Here is an 18,950-nt window from a genome sequence, read left to right on the forward strand (position 1 = left end):
GCTGAGAGAACAAGCCCAGCTACCCTGCAGAGGTATCGAACATACACATGGAGCAATGGCAAGTCATCCCAGCCAAAGCCATTCTTTAGCAGCTAACCCCCAGCTGACCAGTTAGTGGAAAGTGGATACGCAAACAAGCCTTGTTGAGATTTTAGCCCAGCCCAGCCCACGTCAACAGAACCACCCAGAAACCCATGAAAACGAACAAATAGCTATTTTAATCCATAGGTTTTTCAGGTTGGTTATGAAGCAGTAGAAAACGGATACAGTGTCCATGGGTTGTTACTGGACTTTAGGCATTTAAGTATCTTCCCCAAGTGTCCCTTGGATGTAAGGATGTTTTCAAAGAACAAACTGTATATAATCTTCAGCATTCACCTGAGCCCACCCCATGCAGACCTTGCCTTTAATGAGGCTGCTTCTTGCTGAGGCCAGGATAGTATTTGCTTCTCACGCCCTGACTTCAGCTGTTGCTTGCTGTCTACCTGGCATACGGTAAGGTTGTGCCTTGGAGCAATCGGTCAGCACCTTCGCTGAGGCACTCACTTTTGCTCACAGCCTTGCTTCCACGAATAAATCTACTCACCCATGGACAAAGCCTCCATCCGGGTGAAGGCCCTGTGAGATTAGCACCTGAGGCTTAAAGTTACCTGCCTGGATCATAGCACTGAGGCCCCAACTGCAGAATGATACCACCAAGCCTCAGGGTCAACACAGGCATCTGTCATTTACTGTGTCTACCAGCCCCCATCCTAAGCTTCTCCATTTGCTACTGTGACCCACCAACTACATCCCTTGATGTTCCTCCAGGTTCCTGGACCAATTCTCCACTTGCTATAAGTTTTCAGGGGGGTACCAATAAGGATTATCCCTCCTCCCCACCCAAGTTTTGAACTAGCTGAGAAGTAAGATTTTGAAAATGGCAGATGGGCTTCCCTGGTGGCGCAGTGGTTGAGAGTCCGCCTGCCGACGCAGGGGACACGGGTTCGTGCCCCGGTCCGGGAGGATCCCATGTGCTGCAGAGCGGCTGGGTCCGTGAGCCGTGGCCACTGGGCCTGCATGTCCAGAGCCTGTGCTCCACAACGTGAGAGGTCACAACAGTGAGAGGCCCGTGTACCGCAAAAAAAAAAAAAAAATGCAGATGGAGGTAGATTTTTAAAATAAAGCTGGTATTGAAGAATGTGGCTTATATCTGTGGGAAAGTGGGTTTCTGTAAACTGAACCTCCACCTTAGACAGGCTGAATCACCTAGATGTGATTGGATGTGCTGGGTAGGTGCCCTGCTCAAGGGACTGAACAAATGCCTGCTTCTCGTAGGCAGCGTTTCCTGTGTCTGGAAAGCATTTCCTCCATATCGTTATATGGATGGCTTTCTTTTTTTAAATTAATTTTCATTTATTTATTTATTTGATATGGGCTGAGCAGCTGCCCTTATCCCAAAAGCCAGGCACTAGAGACATAGAGGTAGAGAAGACTCAGACTGCCCTCCAGGGCAGTCCTCAAGGAGGGACATGAAGGGTGGAGAAGCACCTTTAGCAGAACACATCCTCAAAGGCAAGGGCAGTGACCTCCATCCATGCTGCACCCATTCCTCCACATACCACCTTATCCCCAGACCCCACTCAGAGCTGGCACATGACAGGTGCCAATAATTGTGTGTTGACTCTTGAGTGGAGGAAACAGAGTGTTCTGAGCTGAGCAAACAGCAAAGGCTCATATCAGCGGAGAAAGCTAAGTACCTATGTGAAAGGGAACTCTTGATCAACGTCTAAGTAACATCTGGTTCTCAACTGGTCTTGCTCTGCCATCATAAAGAGTCATTACTGAAGCCAATGTAAAATACGAAAGACCCCGGGACAAACACACCGCTGTTTTTTCAAAGCAAGCCCATTAAAACAACCCGAAAAAATAATGGCATCTGCCTCAGGTTTCTGCTTGGAGATGGTTTCATGCAACCTCAGCGTTTTATCCCAGGCAGCTCTGCGGAGAAGAGGCACTGGGGAAACAATTTGTATCTCTTTTAACTAAAACGAGAAGCCTTGAAGTCTATGGGTTGTCCATTTCCGTAAGACTCCAATCCAATCGCGGGGAAGGGTGTCAGATCTGAAGACTCTGCATGCTGTTAACTGCATGTGGTTTGTTCCTCCTGGTATTTATATCTAAGGCAATGCAAAGCCTCCGATTTTATAGCCAAGTTAGGATGCTGAGAATATTCCTGAGTAGAATGTGCCTGAAATTAATTAAGATACGGAGAAAAATTGGGCATAGCGCCAGGAATAGGGGAGATATTGAGTTATGATTTGTTGAATGAGTGAGTGAGAATAATTTATAAGATCGCTCTATACTTTCCGTGGTTTCATATATTTCAAATGTAGTCTCATCCAGTCAGGCTGTACCAAGACGATTTCATAGAGGGAAAAAGGGAGTTTAAAAAAAACAACGTGAGAGCAGTCACGCAGTCCAACAGGGACGCAACAGTTACTGATTTACTGAGTCCTTACACACGATGCTTTTTTGCCACTTTGGTGGCTACAGAACCTTTCTGGACCTTTCTGGCCCCCAAAGTATCGCCGTCAGAGAAGTCCAGGATGGGGCACAGCCAGAGCAAAGATAGAAGTAGCTGAATCAGTGGGTAGGGTCACCTGGGGAAAGTGTGAATATCGAAATAATCAGTGATCTCTGAACATCGCCAGCATTTCAACACTACTCTCTCATTTAACCCTCAGCAGCTCACCTGACAGTTCTTGTGTTTCATCTTACTTCCCATCCAGGAAGCAGTATAATGTATTGGGGAAAACACAATTGAAGTCAAAGTTCCGTTTTCCAGACTCCGTTAAGCCTCGAGTCCCTCATTTATAAATTAGGGACTATGACACCTCTCTTGTAGAATGAGTAATTGATCACATGTTCTAATTTCTGTGAAGTAAAACTTATCCACGGGCTGCCACATAAGAAGGCAAACAAACATTAGTAGCCTGTGCTTATGTTTAAGCCAGTGTGTACGATCCTTGAAGGCAGAAACCAGCCTGATGGATTTTGACAAACTAAACACACTCAGTGCAACCAGCTCCCAGAGTGAGAACCTGAACGTCCTCAGTATCCCAGAAGGCTTCCTCATGCTCCCTTTCCACAAGCTCTTCTAATATTTCACAATAAGCTACAAGTCTGAAATTTAAAGTAATTTCCCTCAGATTCTTAATGTATTGAGTGGTGACCATGTAAGACACAGACCATAGGCTGGACCTGGTTTAAGGCACCCACACTGCCCACCGTCCCTCCACTCAGGGTGGGTGTCTGTTAACCCCTGTACCCAAGAAACCACCCCAAAATGCAGTGGCTTAATACAGTAAACATGTGTTGTTCCTCCTAAGTCTGTCTAGGCTCACAGAAGCACCTGTAGGCATCTGGAAGGTCATCTGGGGGCTAACTAGTCAGGGCAACCTCGGCTGGGACGTCTGGTCTCCAATCCATGCAGTTTCTCATCCTCCAGCATCCCAGCCCAAGCTTGCTCACCTGGTTGCCAGGCAATGTGTGGAGGGAGAAAGTGGAAACCTGGACTTGGAGGCAGGAGGGTCAGAGTCAGAGAAGGAGGTGTGATGTTAGAACAGTGGTTGGACTGATATGGCCAGGAGCCAAGGAATGTGGGGCAGCCTCTAGAAGCTGCAAAAGGCAAGGAGTGGGTTCTTCCCTCAAGCCTCCAGGAGGGACACAGCCTTTGACGTTAAAACCATCAGACGCATTTCAGACTTGGGACCTCCAGCACTGTGACATACATTGGTGTTGCTTTGCTGCTAAGCTGGTGGTAGTTTGTTACAGCAGCAATAGTCAACTGATACAGTGTGTTCTTGCCGTGTTGCAGACTCTGCCTTTCATAAGTTTTGGAGTGACTGTGGACATTCTTATATGGCCGAGAACATACCACCCAAGAGCCAAACAACCAGGCCCTGTTTTGGACGCTGCACCTCACAGACAGTCCCTCTCTGGCGCCCCCTCCGACCATGACCCTCCCCATGGAGTCAGGGGTCTTCCAGGCCCACGCTCCTCCCATTGGGTCTGCACAACAGCATCACCTACTTGTTTGTTAGGTACCAATTCCTGAGTCCCACCCAAGACCTACTGAATCAGGACCACTGTGTGTGGGGTGGTGCGGTTCAGGAGTGTGTATTTTAATCTGACAGTTCTTGGGATCCCCCTCCAAGGATTTTGAAGAAGACAAGATTCAGAACCATTGCTACCCAGGGTCTGTGGGGGTCTTTCCCCATGGTTTGTCCTTCTAAGGGTGAGTCATGCTAGAATGTATGCAGCCTGGGGCCCAGGAGATGGCTGTTTGGAAGAGGGTTGGGAGAGGATCAAGCTTAGTCATATGGACTGATGTGTCTGCATCATCACACAGGAGGTCCTGGCTGTGCTGGGAGGAGCCAGGGGAGGGAAGAGAATAGAAGATGGACTGGGGTTTTCATTTAATCTCTTGTTCCCAGGAACATCTGATCTTAACAAGGGACTGACATAAGGGAAAAGGAAAGTGCTTTGGAAAGTGCTGAATGCTGTCCACTTGGAGAAATTATGACCGTCACCTTATTTAGGAATCAAAATTACTTTTTATGGCATGACTGAAATAATAAAAAAGTTTTCATAATAATAATAGTAATTGTAATAGTTACCATCCTAGGTCTGGTTCCCTGGAAGCAGAGCCTGAGATAAGGATTCATGTGCACATGATTTACTGAGGAAGCACTCTCCGGGGGAACCTGGGAGCAGAGGAAGCTGGACAGAAAAGGGGAAGAAGCAAGGCAGTGATTACAGGCAAAGCCCCCGCCTCAGTTTGATCCTGAGGGCAGCTCTGGAGTGTGAATTACACTCATTGTCAAAGGAGCTGGGCTTTGTGACTGCTGCCCCATCAGTAACTATCTGCTTGGGGTGACACCTGGCACCCAGGCTGCCTGCCTGAGCACATAGAGTGGCTCCGGGAGCTTAGGGGCACACCTCTCAAGAAGGTTTCATGTGCCAGCTGTTAGAAGGAAAGCTCACAGAGCTGGAGGGTGGGTGCCCAGAACCAGCGCCCTGGGTCCCAGAGGACCTGGCTGGGGCACTGACATGTCCATTTTGGCAACCCTCAGCTCTTGCTCTGTGCCAGGAACTATTCTCAGGGCTTCTCTTGTATTCATCCATCAAACCCTTACCAGGTAACAACAGTTACCGTCCTCACTTTATGAATGTGGTATCTGGGGCACGGGAAGACTAAGTAATTAGACCAAGGATCCACCAGAGGTAGCAGGTGGCTGAACTGGGATTCAAAGCCAGGCAAAGCAGTCCCCAACCATCGTGTTAATGGCCCCCACGTGCCTCCACTGTCTCAGGGGCCCCATCTGCCCTCCCTGCCTTGGGCTTCTTGCAGGGACAATACTTCTTCGAGGGACAGCAGGAGGGTGGTTCTCTGAGTCTCCTTTATCCAGGAAATTGGAATGAGGTTTGTGAAGAAAAGGGAATTTTTTATCAACCGAGAGAGAAAATCTCAATCTATATGCTTAATTAGGTCAGGTATCCGTTTTCCTCTGAGTCTTTTCTAGTTCTTTGAAGTCAGAGGAAGCCCTGGGCATTGGAGAGGGGAAAAAAGTGGAGAGAGAATTGGGAGGAAACCTCCTATGTACACACACACACACACACACACACACACACACACAATCAATCGTCAATCCTCTTTAAGGATTGAATGCAGATAAAGTCAACTATCAACCTCATCAACATGGAAAAAAAAATGCTTAAAATAAAAACTAGGACAGTCCCCCGAAGGAGGGAAATCTTACAGTCTATCTGAAGAATGTCCTACCTTGAGAGCCTTATTCCCCCACTGTCTTACCAAAATACTGAACTTGCGTGCAGTCAATCCAAAGCCTCCTTGACGAGTTAGATATTTTAGGTAAAGCAGAAGCCTCAAAATATAGATGTGAAAATTTCAGGGATATATGAACCTGCTCACGGTGGAGCAGGCTGCTGTGGGAGAGCCAGTGGGGATGGGGGGTGGGGGAGGGCTGGTCAGGAGGTCTGGCTGTCCTTGTAGGATCCACTGTGATGCCCACTCCCTTGATGGTTCCAGGCCAGCATCATCCAGTGCAGTGTCCTATCGTCATGGAAACGTTCTGTACCTGTGCTGTCTATTCAGTGACCACTAGCCACAAGTGACTGTTAAACACCTGAAATATGTATAGTGTGACTAAGGCAGTCAATTTTTACTTTTGTTTAATTTCAATTACTTAAGTTTAAATTTACATTGGTGCATGTGGCTAGAGGCTACCATATTGGATAGCTCAGCTCTGGGTCTTAACCTATTATAGACTTGGTCTTTCAAAAAGCACCTAAAAAATGAGATATTTATGTCCTACCCCTTTTTGTGCAGGTGAAGAAACCAAGTCTGTCAGTTAAATCTTGCTGCATAACAAACCGCCCCAAGACAGTGGCTTGAAATAACCATCATGATACTGTGGGTCACACATTCGGGATGGGCATAGTTTTCATTGTCTGCTTGGGCTAAATTTATGCATTTGTGGGCAGCTCCCACTCAGCTGGTAACTGGCTGGTCTAGGAAGAGCTCTGCTGCGATGGCTTATCTGGGCTCCATGCGGTCTTTTATCCTCTCAAAGGCTAGCCTGACCTTTTGAATGTAATGGCAGCGCAGGGTTCCAAGAAAGGGGGCCATAGTGTGCAAGGGCTCTGAGGCTTAGTCTCAGACCTGGCACTGCCATCCTGCTGCATTCTATCGGCCAAAGCAAATCACAAGACCAGCCCAGATTAAGGGGCCAGGAAATAGACTCCTTTTCTTGATGGAAGATGCAGGAGAGTCACATGCAAAGAGCATGGATACAGGAAGCACAAACATTTGTGGCTATTTTTATGATTAACCACACTGAGGCCCCAAGGGTGCAATGCCTGGCCTGATGTCACAAAGGAAACTTTTAGTAGAGCTGGGTCTGGGACCTGGGACTCTTGACTCTCAGACCAGGGCTGGCCCTCGGTTCATTTCTTGGATTCTCTGTATATCCCTTGCCTTTGTGCACCTCAGTTTCTTTATCTACAGAAAGATGGAGAGACACAATTATTTCTCTGACTTCTCCAGTTCTCAATTAGTGTAAGCGTTGGACTTGGTGGTTGCCCTTGGGTGAAGTGTGGGGGAGGGGCAGAAACATAGGTGTGGGCAGATCTGGGGGAGCCCAGGCGGAATCCCTGAAAGATGCCTCTTTTGCAAAGGGCTGTTTGGAAGCCAGAAAGTAAGGCACACTCGACCAACATAAGGTATTTACCGTCGAGCTCAACCCTTTGGAAAGAAGTTCATAAAAGACTGAGTTTGGAAAGGATAGAGTTTTTCCTTCCAGCTTTTTCTAATTTACAGTCCACATACTTCCTTTTCCTTTCATAAATATGATGTACGTGAGGGGAGTGATCTAAATATCTTCCTAGTTCCCGAAGCTTGACAGTATTTTCACATGGATCTCCCGTTCGATAAATCAAGCCTTGCGGATCTGCGAACTGCAATGCCAATAAAATTCCTCTGTGGAGAAGGGCTGCTGCTTCTGTGTTTCCAGTTTTGTGTCTGTGAATCTCCAAGATGGCATTCCCGCTGACGGAAATGCCTTGGAGCAGATACCTCGCAACTGTCGGTCCAGATTTGTGCGTTGAGCCAAATCACTAGCTCACAGATCTTTACTTGTGACAATAAACAGAAATTAGTAGAAAGAAAAGTCTTCTGGGGGAAGGGAACTTGGAGAAGATGGTGATGATAATGAAGAAGGTGAGGAAGATGAGGATGATAAAGATGATGAGCTGGAGAGAGAAGAGGGAGGGCGAAGGGAGGAGGTGGGATGGGAGGAGGGAGGGCAGGGATGGGGATGAGAGGAGGGGGAGAAGGAAGGGAGAAGGGGGTGGGGAAAGAGGATCACAGGGGCTGAGCCAGTTCTGAAGCCCGTTTCTCAGGATGCAGGCAACTTCCCTTCCCTCTCTCTGGGTTGTGGACTCTCAGGGGAATCCAGTGGGAGTCCCCAGGTTAGTGACAGTGTGATAACCCCGAGTGTGGAGCCCCGAGTCTGCTCTGTCCTCGGGGTCTGTGTGACATCCAAGGAGTTGCTTTGTCTCTTTGTGTATTTGTCCTTTCAGCAACATAAACGGGCTCTATGAGGTGGTTTTTATTTTAAACTCTTATTGGCTAGGAAACTTCTCTTCATGTGAACTCTTATGAAGAAATTATATATACATCCCACAGATGAACAGGGCTGCTCTGTGCTCCACGTAAGACGTTTGGGTTAGACCGTCTCTGTGGAAACAGCCCCTGAGATGAGGGTACATGAGCTGTTGGTCTCTTAAGGAAGTGCTTCCAGGAGGAAGTTAGGAAAGCAGGAAGGGGCTGGGAAGAAGTAGAGAAAAGGTGCAGTTTCCAGCAAATTCCCAGCCTTAGCCTGGTCCTGTGGGGTGTTCTGGAGCATTAATGATGCCTCAGAGTTTATCTCCATTGAAGTAAGGGAGCTGGGTTTTCATGCTCTTGGGTAGAGGTCGGCCAGGAGGATGCAAGTCAGTAATTTCCTGGCGGTCCAGTGGTTAGGACTCAGCACTTTCATTGCCGGGGCCTGGGTTTGATCCCTGGTCAGGGAACTGACCCTGCAAGCTGTGCGTTGTGGCCAAAAAAAACGAGGACGTAACTCTCACAACTGCCAGCTCCAGTAGCCCAAGGGCAACCCTCTGAGAAGGATCACAGGGGCCGCTCCTTAGCAACAAAGCACTGCTCACCTGGGGGATGGGCACAAGGAACTCACCCAAGGAATCCTAGGGAATTGGGGCAGGGCGCCAACAATGGCTGTCATACCGTCTCTCCCCAGAAGCTAGGTAGGCTCTGTAGGCAGGCTTGGTGAACAGAAAGTGAGCCCATCTGAGACCAGTAAGTCTGTAGGCAACCCACCGGCTGACCACATGATACAGTCACATGATGGAGCCCAGCCCAGATCAGCAGAACCATGGGAGTTGTTAGCTAGTGGTTAGTTGTTGTTTTAAGCCATTTAGTGTTGGCATGCTTTGTATGCAGCATTAACTACCTGATACACAGGGAAGGAAATTATCAGAACGCTGAGTCTCATTTTCATCCCAACAAAGACTTATCTGTAGCTAGAATTTGAATATGGGTTCAGTATTGGAGTCAGAATTGGACTCTATCCAAGTTTTGCTTTACTTTCCCCTGCAGTGGCGTTGAACTTCATCAGACACTGGATAGTTCTTCCCGGAAGGAGGCAATAAGGATAATGCCTCTCCAGTTATTACTGAATTAATATTAGACAATTGACCCTTTCTTTCAAATTATCCCTGGCATTTCAAGATACTCCTGGGTTTTAATCTACTGCCTTATCATCCTCGAGGTCACTGCTACAATGGAATTTGTTCTTGAAAGATAACTTAGCTTTTTTAAAAAGAAGGAAGCAAATATTATAAAGAGGGAAAGAATAAAATAAGATTACATGGCTAAGCAAAATAATGAGGGGGGATCAAAGAAGAAAGGAGAAATTAATTGAACTGTGCTTTGAATGATTGTTTTGGTGAACAGCCTCTTATACAGTTAAGGTTACGGTGGGGAGGTTAGGTCAATATCTCCTTTGCATATATATTGTATATATATATATATATGTATCACAGACATTCCCATGATTTACTTAATTTTTAAGCTTCAGAGGAGTCCAAATACAAAAGCTTAGTTCCACACGACCTTTCTGGAGACTTTGGAGATTGCATGTATCCTATTCTGGCTCCACTGAGGTACCTATCACTCTGCTTGACATCATTCCTCCCCAGAATCACATTTGCATAAAAAATTAATATGAAAAGTGTGGCGAGCCATGAGGCAGATGGAAACCTTTGACTAATTAGTTGAGCACAGTGACAACTTTGGAGACATGCTTCAGAACAGATTTTACCCTAACAGTGCTCTGCATATAACACAGTGTCACTTTCCTGAGAGTTGGGAGGAGAGGGGTACCAGGCCCAGAGAGTCGGTATCTCAGCTTTGGAGGGGGAGTCACCGAGAGGCTGTGCAAGGCCCCAGGGGCCTCACAGGTGACAGTCCTGTTTGCTGAGCTCCCAGAATGCCTTTTGAGGCTTGTCCTCCCTTTTCTGCTCCTTGACCTTGAGGACTGGAGACCTTCCTCCTGATTAGCCCCAGATCTTGCCCTTGACTCCTTGCAAATACCCTGCACATCTGGTACTTATGCATCTGGGCCACTGGTATCTTGGTACACAAAACAGTCACCTGAAGGTCTTGTTAAACCCAGAAACCTGGGTCACACTCTGAGATTTGGATCCAGAACATCTGGGATAGGGCCCAAGATCTTGCTGTTCTAACCAGCTACCAGGTGATGTTGATGTCACTGGTGTAGGAACCACACCTGGGGTAGCTCTGCTTTAAGGAAATGATACATTGATCTCAGCACAGGGTTTCAAACTGGCCTTCTGCAGACCAATTCCAGCCCACAGATCCATTTTTTCCCTCGTAATATTTTAAGGAGAAATTACCCACAGATATCTAGATGTTTCACCTTCTTTTGTAAAATAGAACATCTCTTATTGCAATGGCAATGATTGCTTTAATGTTAGTACCAACATCTTCATTTAGAATGGACACACATGCCTCAATTTGCCACAGTCCCCATCATCCCCTCTTGTACTACACTGGGCCACTTCCATCATTTCCTTTGTGTGTCTGGTCTCTGCTGACCCCTAAGTTTGTGTCCCTTAATTTAAATTTGCATAATACAAATGAATTAATGTTAACCTTCACAGGTCACACAGTTGCATTTTTACAAGAGCTTTCTGGCGATAATGCCTTAACTCAGAGCTGTGATACTGATGGTGGAAATCTCAGGCTGCAGCAGTCAGCTTCTGTAGAGAACTGTGGGGCTTTTTCAAGGACCTCGCAGGATAGATACCTGCCATGTCTCCATGAGGAGGTTAAGCTGGTTTCCCAAAAGGTGACACGTAATAATGTGGAGATAGATGAGAAGACTACGTATGCCCCCTTGGGAATGAAGAGCCTTTATAAAACCAGGTGTTTTCACTACCATGAAGCTGGTGTAATGGAGACCTAAGTCAAGTTCAGAGATGCAAAACATTTATGAGGGCACTGCTTATGAAAAACTCCATTTTCTCTTTCCATTTCTCCTTTTTTGATTCCCTGAAAGACGCCACGTATAGTTGACAGCAGTTCCTGGAGCATTGCCTGGGTTCGAATTCTGGCCTGGCAACTTACTTTCTACATCACCTTGGTTACATTACTGAGTGTTGGAGTGCTTTGGCTTCCCCGTGCATAAATCACACCAACCTCACAGGTTTATGTGTGATGGTTAAACAAGATACGGCGTGTAAAGGTCTTAGCCCGATGCCAAGTGAAGTCTTGATAAATGCCATTACCATCTGCCTCCTGTTGTAGAAAACACATTAGCAGAGGAATCAAGCCAATCTAAGCTCAAATTCCCATCCCACTGGGTACTGGTCATGTGACCTTGAGAAATGCTACCCTTTCTTTTATTCATTCCTTCAGCAGATATTTATTGAGCCTTTATTTCCTCATTGATAAAATGGAAATAGTAGTATATACTTCATAGAGTCATCGTAAAGATTAAATGAGATAATCCATGTAAAATGTTTCTCATAGTACCTGACATGTGTGAAGTATTTAATAATATTAGGTTGGTCCACATGAAATTGCTATTTTTTCAAGTCAAATATGGCAGAAAACTGACAGTTTTCTACAGTTCAAATTGTACAGGTAGTACTATTATTGCTTTTAATATGGTTATTGTTGCTATCTTATCCCTACCAACACTAAAGGGGGTATATCAGTTAGCTATTGCTGTGGGAAAAAAACACCTCAAAATTTGGAGGCATAAAACAATGAACCTATCATTTTTCATGAGTCTATTGAGCAGCTGGGTCGTTCTGCTTTTCTAGACCAGACCTGATTGATCTTGACTGGATTTGCTCATGAGTCTGTAATCATTTGATAAAAGAGATAGGGGCAGGCTGGTCTTGGACAGCCTCACTCACTTGTCTGGGGCAAGGGGGCCATGTATCTCGTCTTCCAGCAGGCTAGCCTGGTCTTATTCATGAGGTGATGGCGAAGTTCCAATAAGAGTGCAAGATCTCTTGGGCCCAGGCTTGGTACTGTCATAACATCGCTTCTGTCTGCATCCTTTTGGCCAAAACAAGTCACATGGCCAAGCCCAGAATCAAGAGTTGAGGAAATAGACTCCACCCTCTGATGGGAGGGGCTGAAAAGTCACATTGCCAAGGTCGAAGATACAGGGAAGGGAGGCGAATTCAGGCCTTTTATTTTTTCCTTCAATCAATCTTGATGAGGTATAAATAATATTTGTGTTCCTTTATCTCATCATTTATATTATTTCTTTAACTTAAAGAATGATTTTTGAAACCAGTGAAAAGTTCTCCAGCCTCTAATGATTAGGTATCATTATCTTCCCCTCTTTTGGCTCTCCTGGAGTTTTAGGAAGCTTCTGGCTGGGACGTGCATGAGTGGTCTCCTTTAGCACCTTGAAGACTCCACCTTTCTACTTTAAACTACAAGAAGCAGAATCACCTCTGCAGGAAAACAAAGTAACTACATAACAACTTAGTTGGTCTAACTCAGACCTCTTGCTAATGAAATACGATTGCTCTTGATATTCTTTTTATCCATCACAAGCAAGGACTTTAAAGAAGACAAAGCTAACTGCCCTGTAGTCATATCATAAGGAGGGGGAAAAATCTGGCCTCTCCAATTTTTAAGACCTTAGCTACAAAGGACTTTACAAAGAGTTTGTAACGGCTTTATGGATGAAATAATAAAAGCTAAAATTTCCGTGTCATTATATACAGGCATAAAACTGTTTTCTCCTCTCAACATTCTGATGAAGGTACTAGTACTATTCCCATGTTACAGGCTTGAGAAAATGGAGGCACAGAGAAGTTAGAAGCTTGCCCAAAGTCACACAGCTACAAAGTTGGAGAGTCAAGATTTGAACTAAGGGATACTAGGTTGGGAGCTATACACCTAACCATTATCAAATTTGCAGTAACGTAAATGACTGTCCTCTCTTTATTCAAATGATATTAAGTCCTTTCCAATTCTACTGAAGACCCAGTAGATCCAGCACCAGCGAATTGACAGCAGAAGATCGCTGCTCTGTATAAAAACAAAAACATATTCTAACTTTTAGGAGTTGCCCAACAATTAAATATGGTTCCCAGATACAATTGAGCATCACTGACACAAGAACTCAGGTCTCAGAGACTGGGTTCAAATCCTGGCTCTTCAATTTCTTACTGTGTGAAAGTGTCTAAGGCACCTAAAGTTATCTTTAGCCTCAGTTTCATCATCTTAAAAAAACAAAGAAAACAAAATAACAAAAAAAGGAAACAACAATAACTCCATAAATTATTGTGAGGATAAGGTAACATATGTAAAGCCCATGATTCATTATAGATCACCAAGGATTCATTTCCTTTTTTCCACCATCATAGGACTCGCCCAATAGAGTTTGCAAGAGATCTTACAGGAATAGGAGGGGTGGGACTAGGGATTCTTGTATCAGGAAAGGAATTCGCTTAGCTACTTGGTACTGAAAGCATCACCTGGGACCCTGTTAGACATGCAAATTCATGGACTCTACCCTTGACCTACTGAATCCAGTCATCTTGGGGTGGAGCCCAGCAGTCTGCTCTCCTGGTGATTCTCATGTTCCATAAACTTTGTGATGCACTGGCCTAGGTGACCTTCCAGCTGGGGACACTTCCAGCTCTAATTCTGTAATTCCGGTTTATCCCTCCCTCACCACCACCCATCTAGTAATTGCTACCATTTGTTGAATACTTCCTGTGCTCAAACACGTGAGTAAACATTTTCCACACATTCAATGAATCCTTGCACCAGTGGGATTGGTACTATCATTGTCTACACTGTACAGATGAGGAAACTGAGAAGTAAAGGAACTGGTGAACTAGGATCCCATTCTGAGTCTGTTTGGAGCTCTAGCTCCTAAGCACTGCTAAATTAATCACCATTCAGGGTCTCTCATAATTCTAAGAAGCACCCTGTGGGGAGCTATTTATATATGTCTTCAAATCTATTCATCTGATAATGCACTGGGAAAAAGGAATTAATCTAAGGATCACAGACAGGTCATAGAGAGGGCCCATATCGAAGGTCGCTGGCTGATAACCTGAGTCCTCTCGAGACTAGAAAAAGGCTGTGAGGCCCCAGGGCAGTGGAGAAGGGGGCCTGGCGGCTCCTCTCAGGGGAAGGCTCTGCGAGGAGCAACCTGGTGGGTGGAAAAGTTGCCTGAAGTGCCCTGCAACTGAGAAACGCAGCTGTAGGTAATTATTGGTTCCCAGCTATAAATAAAATAATCCTAAGGAGAACAAGGGAGAAAGAGCAGTTGGGGAGCTTCATGTGCACTTCCTCCATCAGCTGCTCTTGATGATAAAGCAATGCGTTGGATTTAACCACTTCCCGCCACCTACTGCCTTTTTGCTGGTGATGTCTCTGCAGGGAATGGGTCTTAAAACAGAATTTATGGTCCAGCTGAGCCTGCAGAAGAGGTTTCTGTGCCTATCTTCCTGCCCCGTGGTCCTGAGGCAGGAGAAACCAGCAGCACAGATCCAGATTGTTTATCGGATGGATGGGACTGTGTCCCATCACCCTGGGGCCCTTACCTCTCCTTTGTGTCTGCTTCAGCCACACTGATGGAGTGTCTGGCGCCAGCCTCATGCACAGGCACTGCTCAGTGCAAGTGGGGCCTCTTGATAGAGACAGTGTTCAGGACTTCAGATGATTTGAGGAAGATGTCTGAAGATACGCCCAACTCCAACCACCCCCAGCACTAGAATTCCTCAAGAACACCATCCCTCCTTTGGCAAAGTATTCTTAGTCTGAGACTGAATGAGGCCAAGTAGCAGCCAGGTGGGGGAAGGGAGGAGGGCCAAAGTGAGACAGTTTAGCCTGGTGAGCAAAGCACACACATTCTGGAAATGCAGGCAAAGGCCTTAAGATATACACAGAGCAGAAAGCAGCTGAAAGAACAAGGCCTAGTCTCTGACCACGAGTCAACTTTCAGATCAAGGGCAACTTCTGCTGGTGGCCCCTTGGGGACCAAACCCTGGACCTCCGGCACACAGTAATGAAGGTAAGGATGGTCCTGCCTGGCTGACATCTGCTAGGCAATCTCCCACAGCAGAATGCTGCTTCACAGAAAGCTTCACACCGCAACTCTCTGACCAACTGTCGGCCATCCTGGCATCTACTCAGAACACAGTCTGGTTTGCAGCCCCTTTTGAACGTTGCTCATGAGGGGCTTGCCCTAGGTAGAGTCCACCTGTGAGCATCCCGGAGCCTTGCCCTGATGCCCGAGGGTCCAGGGGTCTTCAGGATCTTGGGTCTGAAGGTAGATCAGTGTTCTGTTCCACATGGAGGAGATGGAGGAGGACAGGTCTGGAAGACCCTGAACTGGAGCCTGAGGGCCCTCCGGGAAGTTTCTTCTGATTCATTCAGCCAAGCATGCCACAACCCCCTGAGAAGGGACTCATATCTGCGGGCCTCTCGTTGTGATGAATTGGAGTTAAATTTCAAATTGTTACATACCTATTCCCAAAACATTGCTGTAAATCAGTATTTTAGTAATTTCAGTGATATCTCATAGAATTATACACTCAGGGGGTCCTTGTCATGTCCAGGGACCTTCAGCTGACTTAGATTCTCTGGACTCAGCTTCATCGTGGGCGACTTTTGCAGCTCTGATCTGCAACGTGCCAGAATGGGAACTCCAGTCTGAGGGAATCCACAATGCATTTACACGTATACGTATAGAGGGAGGTTACTTTCTAATTCAAATCACTCTCAGGAGGACTTGGGGCTCCTGGTTAGGATATATCATCTTCCGTGAAATGGAGCACCGCTGTAGGATAATTAACACAAACGGAAATGTCAAATCCTTACACAGAGGTACACAGAGACGGCTCTGGTACTGACAGCACCTTGTTCATCTGCACCATTCTATCCAAGATACAAATCTTCACCACCTTTGATACGGTCCGCATGTATTTCATTCTGTTAAAACTCTTGAAGATTATCTTCTCAGACCCACACAGTGAGTGAGAACTGGGGACCCTCATTTGGGAGGGGATAGCAATTTATGAAAATGAAAATAGATAAGCTTTAAACTAAATAAAAGAGACATAAACTGTTTGCTGAAATGAAATGAGAGAGTTCAAATGGGGGAGTTAACCAGTGCACAATCTCTTCAGGTCTAGATTTTCAGGGAGAGGCCACTTCTCTTGTTTACGAGCAAGTCTCCTCTTGCACAAGGTTAAATTGGAGATGTTAATGTGTGTGGGCGGTGTTTACCCACAATAAACCCCAAGGTCGTATCTGAATCATGAATGTTTGGTGGCCTGTGGGAGGGTGACTGTCTGTCCCAAATCCTGGATTTCTTTCTCTCAATGCCTGTTCTTCCCATTACCAAGGAATCAGATTCACCCCAGTGTTCACATTCCTTCAGTCACTCATTTACGCAGGTGCTATTCTAGAGAGAGCGCAGATCATGCTCTCGCTGGGTTTACATTCTAATGAAGGAGATAACTTAAATATATTCAATAAATACACACCTAAAGCCATGAAAATAAAAAAGGGCACTAAGATAGAGCACCCTGCCCTAGGGTAGGTGGCCTGCCTATTAGCCATGACAGTCAGGGAGGGTTTGGTTCAGACAAAGCAAGAGCAAAGATCCTGGACCAGAAATGAGCTTGCACGTATATTTTTCTTTTTAACAAACTTTTTATGGCTCTTAGCATGTACCAGGAACTGTTCTAAGCACTTTGCAAACAATACACCATTTAATCCTCATGCAAACACTGTGGGGGGTAAATAGTAGCACTATTCATAAAATACTACATCTTATAAATGAGAAAGTTGAGGCACAGAAAGTTTAAGTAGTTTGCCCAAGGGCACACAGCTGGTGTGGAGTGAGGATTCAAACCCAGATCTGTCCCCGCCGACTGTGCTCATAAACACTTCGCTAGTGGTTCCCAAACTGCTGCACAGTAGAACACTTTGGGGATCTTTAAAAACTCCTGATGCCTGGTTCCCTCTCCCAGCCGTTTGGATGTGACTGGAATGGGCTGAGAGTTGGGCACCGGGATTTTTCAAAAGCTCCCAGATGATTGGGCTGTACCACAGATTTGGAGCCGAAGGGCACAGTACCGTCCATTTAGCATTTGAGCATTCGAGTGCCTGAAAGAAGACCCACGTGTCTAGGCTTGATGAACAAGCGAAGGAGTGGCGTTTCCTCCCCTTCCAACTGTGTTGGCTGACTCTTGCCTGTTTATGCCTTTGCTAAAATCAGAAGCATCCACGTAAAGAAGACACCGTCTGCTTTGAATCAAGAGGACGCTGGTTCTATCAGTGATATCATCCACATCAGCAGTGCGTGCTTGGCTCTTCCTCTAAGAGGGGCACACAGCCCCCTTGTCGCCTGACCTGGGGAGAGCACCCCACAAAGGCCATCTGAGGCCAGCTCTGCTGGGCAGCGGCAGGGGTGGGTGGAGCTAGTCCCTGAACCCTGGGACATCAGCTCATCACTTCTGAGTGAGCCCATTTTATATTTTCTGCAGAAGTCAGTGCTCCAAGTGGACCCTGGTTCTCCTCACTTTACCAATGGGCTGTTTTGTGCTCATGCTACAGATTGCTCTTTTATTCACCAGAAAGTTGGGTGAAAACAGCTAGTAGTTGACTTCAGGAAGTGGGGGAAAGTCTATGCTGCATCTGCATTGGGATCACAGTTAGTATGGAAACTTAGGGAGACACCAGGGAATTCATTGTGCCTATAGGCACTGGGAACTGGGTAGGGACAAAAATTATCTCATTGATTCCAATATTTGGCCCAGACACATCCCTCCTATCTGTCTAAGGCGGGAACTAGGGCTATTTTTATGGTGCCAAGGTTCTGCTTGGTAGTATTCAGAGCAGGATGAGTGGTTGCTATGGGCCGTTGAGTCAAGTTTGAGCATGTGTAACAGGGCTTCCTGGGTGTCTCATACCTGAATGATGGAAATGATTGCTCCGGAGTCTGAGGAAATGCCGATTAAATAAGAGCACAAGGGGTTTCCCTGGTGGTGCAGTGGTTGAGAGTCCGCCTGCCGATGCAGGGGACACGAGTTCGTGCCCCGGTCCGGCAAGATCCCACATGCTGCGGAGCGGCTGGGCCCGTGAGCCATGGCCGCTGAGCCTGCGCGTCCGGAGCCTGTGCTCCGCAACGGGAGAGGCCACAACAGTGAGAGGCCTGAGTACCGCCAAAAAAAAAAAAAAAAAGAGCACAGGGAAGTCAAGAGAGCTTCCTGACACCAGCTTCAGTGAGTTGTTGAACTGGAATTGGAAATGAGCATGTCTTTTCCGGGTGTGGCTCATTCAACTCCACACCCCTATTCATGTGGAAAGAAGCCTTCTGAGGACTCGTAAATGGGCAGAGAAGCAATGAAAAGAGCTGATTAAGGCACAGATGCCAGGAGCAGGCTCCATATTACTTACAATCCTACAGCATAACATTTTATGTGTTTATAATATTTCATGAGGGTAGCGAAGGCTGCGCTGTAAAATGCCCCATCAGTGTCCCAGTTGGTAAACCGGAGATTATGAAACAAAGCTGCAGGTTAGGAAGCCAGTGTCATCCACATGCTCCATTAATGTTGTGTACAGTTAGCATCCACAAGGGGTGGCTCAGAGTTGACTCCCAGTGTGAAGATTTATGGGGCTTTCCATGGAGCAAAAAAGGCATATACACGTCAAAGACACTTGTTTAGATTGTATCCCTCCAAAAATCCTAAAATTATGACATACTTAAGGACCAAGACGAGTCTTATCTGCTCATAACTTCAAACAC

General features: G+C 46.2%; 1 long non-coding RNA gene across 1 annotated transcript; it reads right to left on the reverse strand.

Annotated features, from left to right (window-relative positions):
* Nucleotides 1–2,572: 2,572 nt before the first annotated feature.
* Nucleotides 2,573–18,300, reverse strand: LOC132438641 (uncharacterized). The gene is made up of 3 exons (XR_009522207.1): nucleotides 18,112–18,300; nucleotides 4,662–4,764; nucleotides 2,573–2,642 (listed from the first exon to the last, which is right to left on the reverse strand). It is a non-coding gene; the product is annotated as an uncharacterized lncRNA (long non-coding RNA).
* Between the last annotated feature and the right edge of the window lie 650 nt (nucleotides 18,301–18,950).

This window comes from Delphinus delphis, chromosome 15 (assembly GCF_949987515.2).
Source record: "Delphinus delphis chromosome 15, mDelDel1.2, whole genome shotgun sequence".
NCBI classification, from domain to species: Eukaryota; Metazoa; Chordata; class Mammalia; order Artiodactyla; family Delphinidae; genus Delphinus; species Delphinus delphis.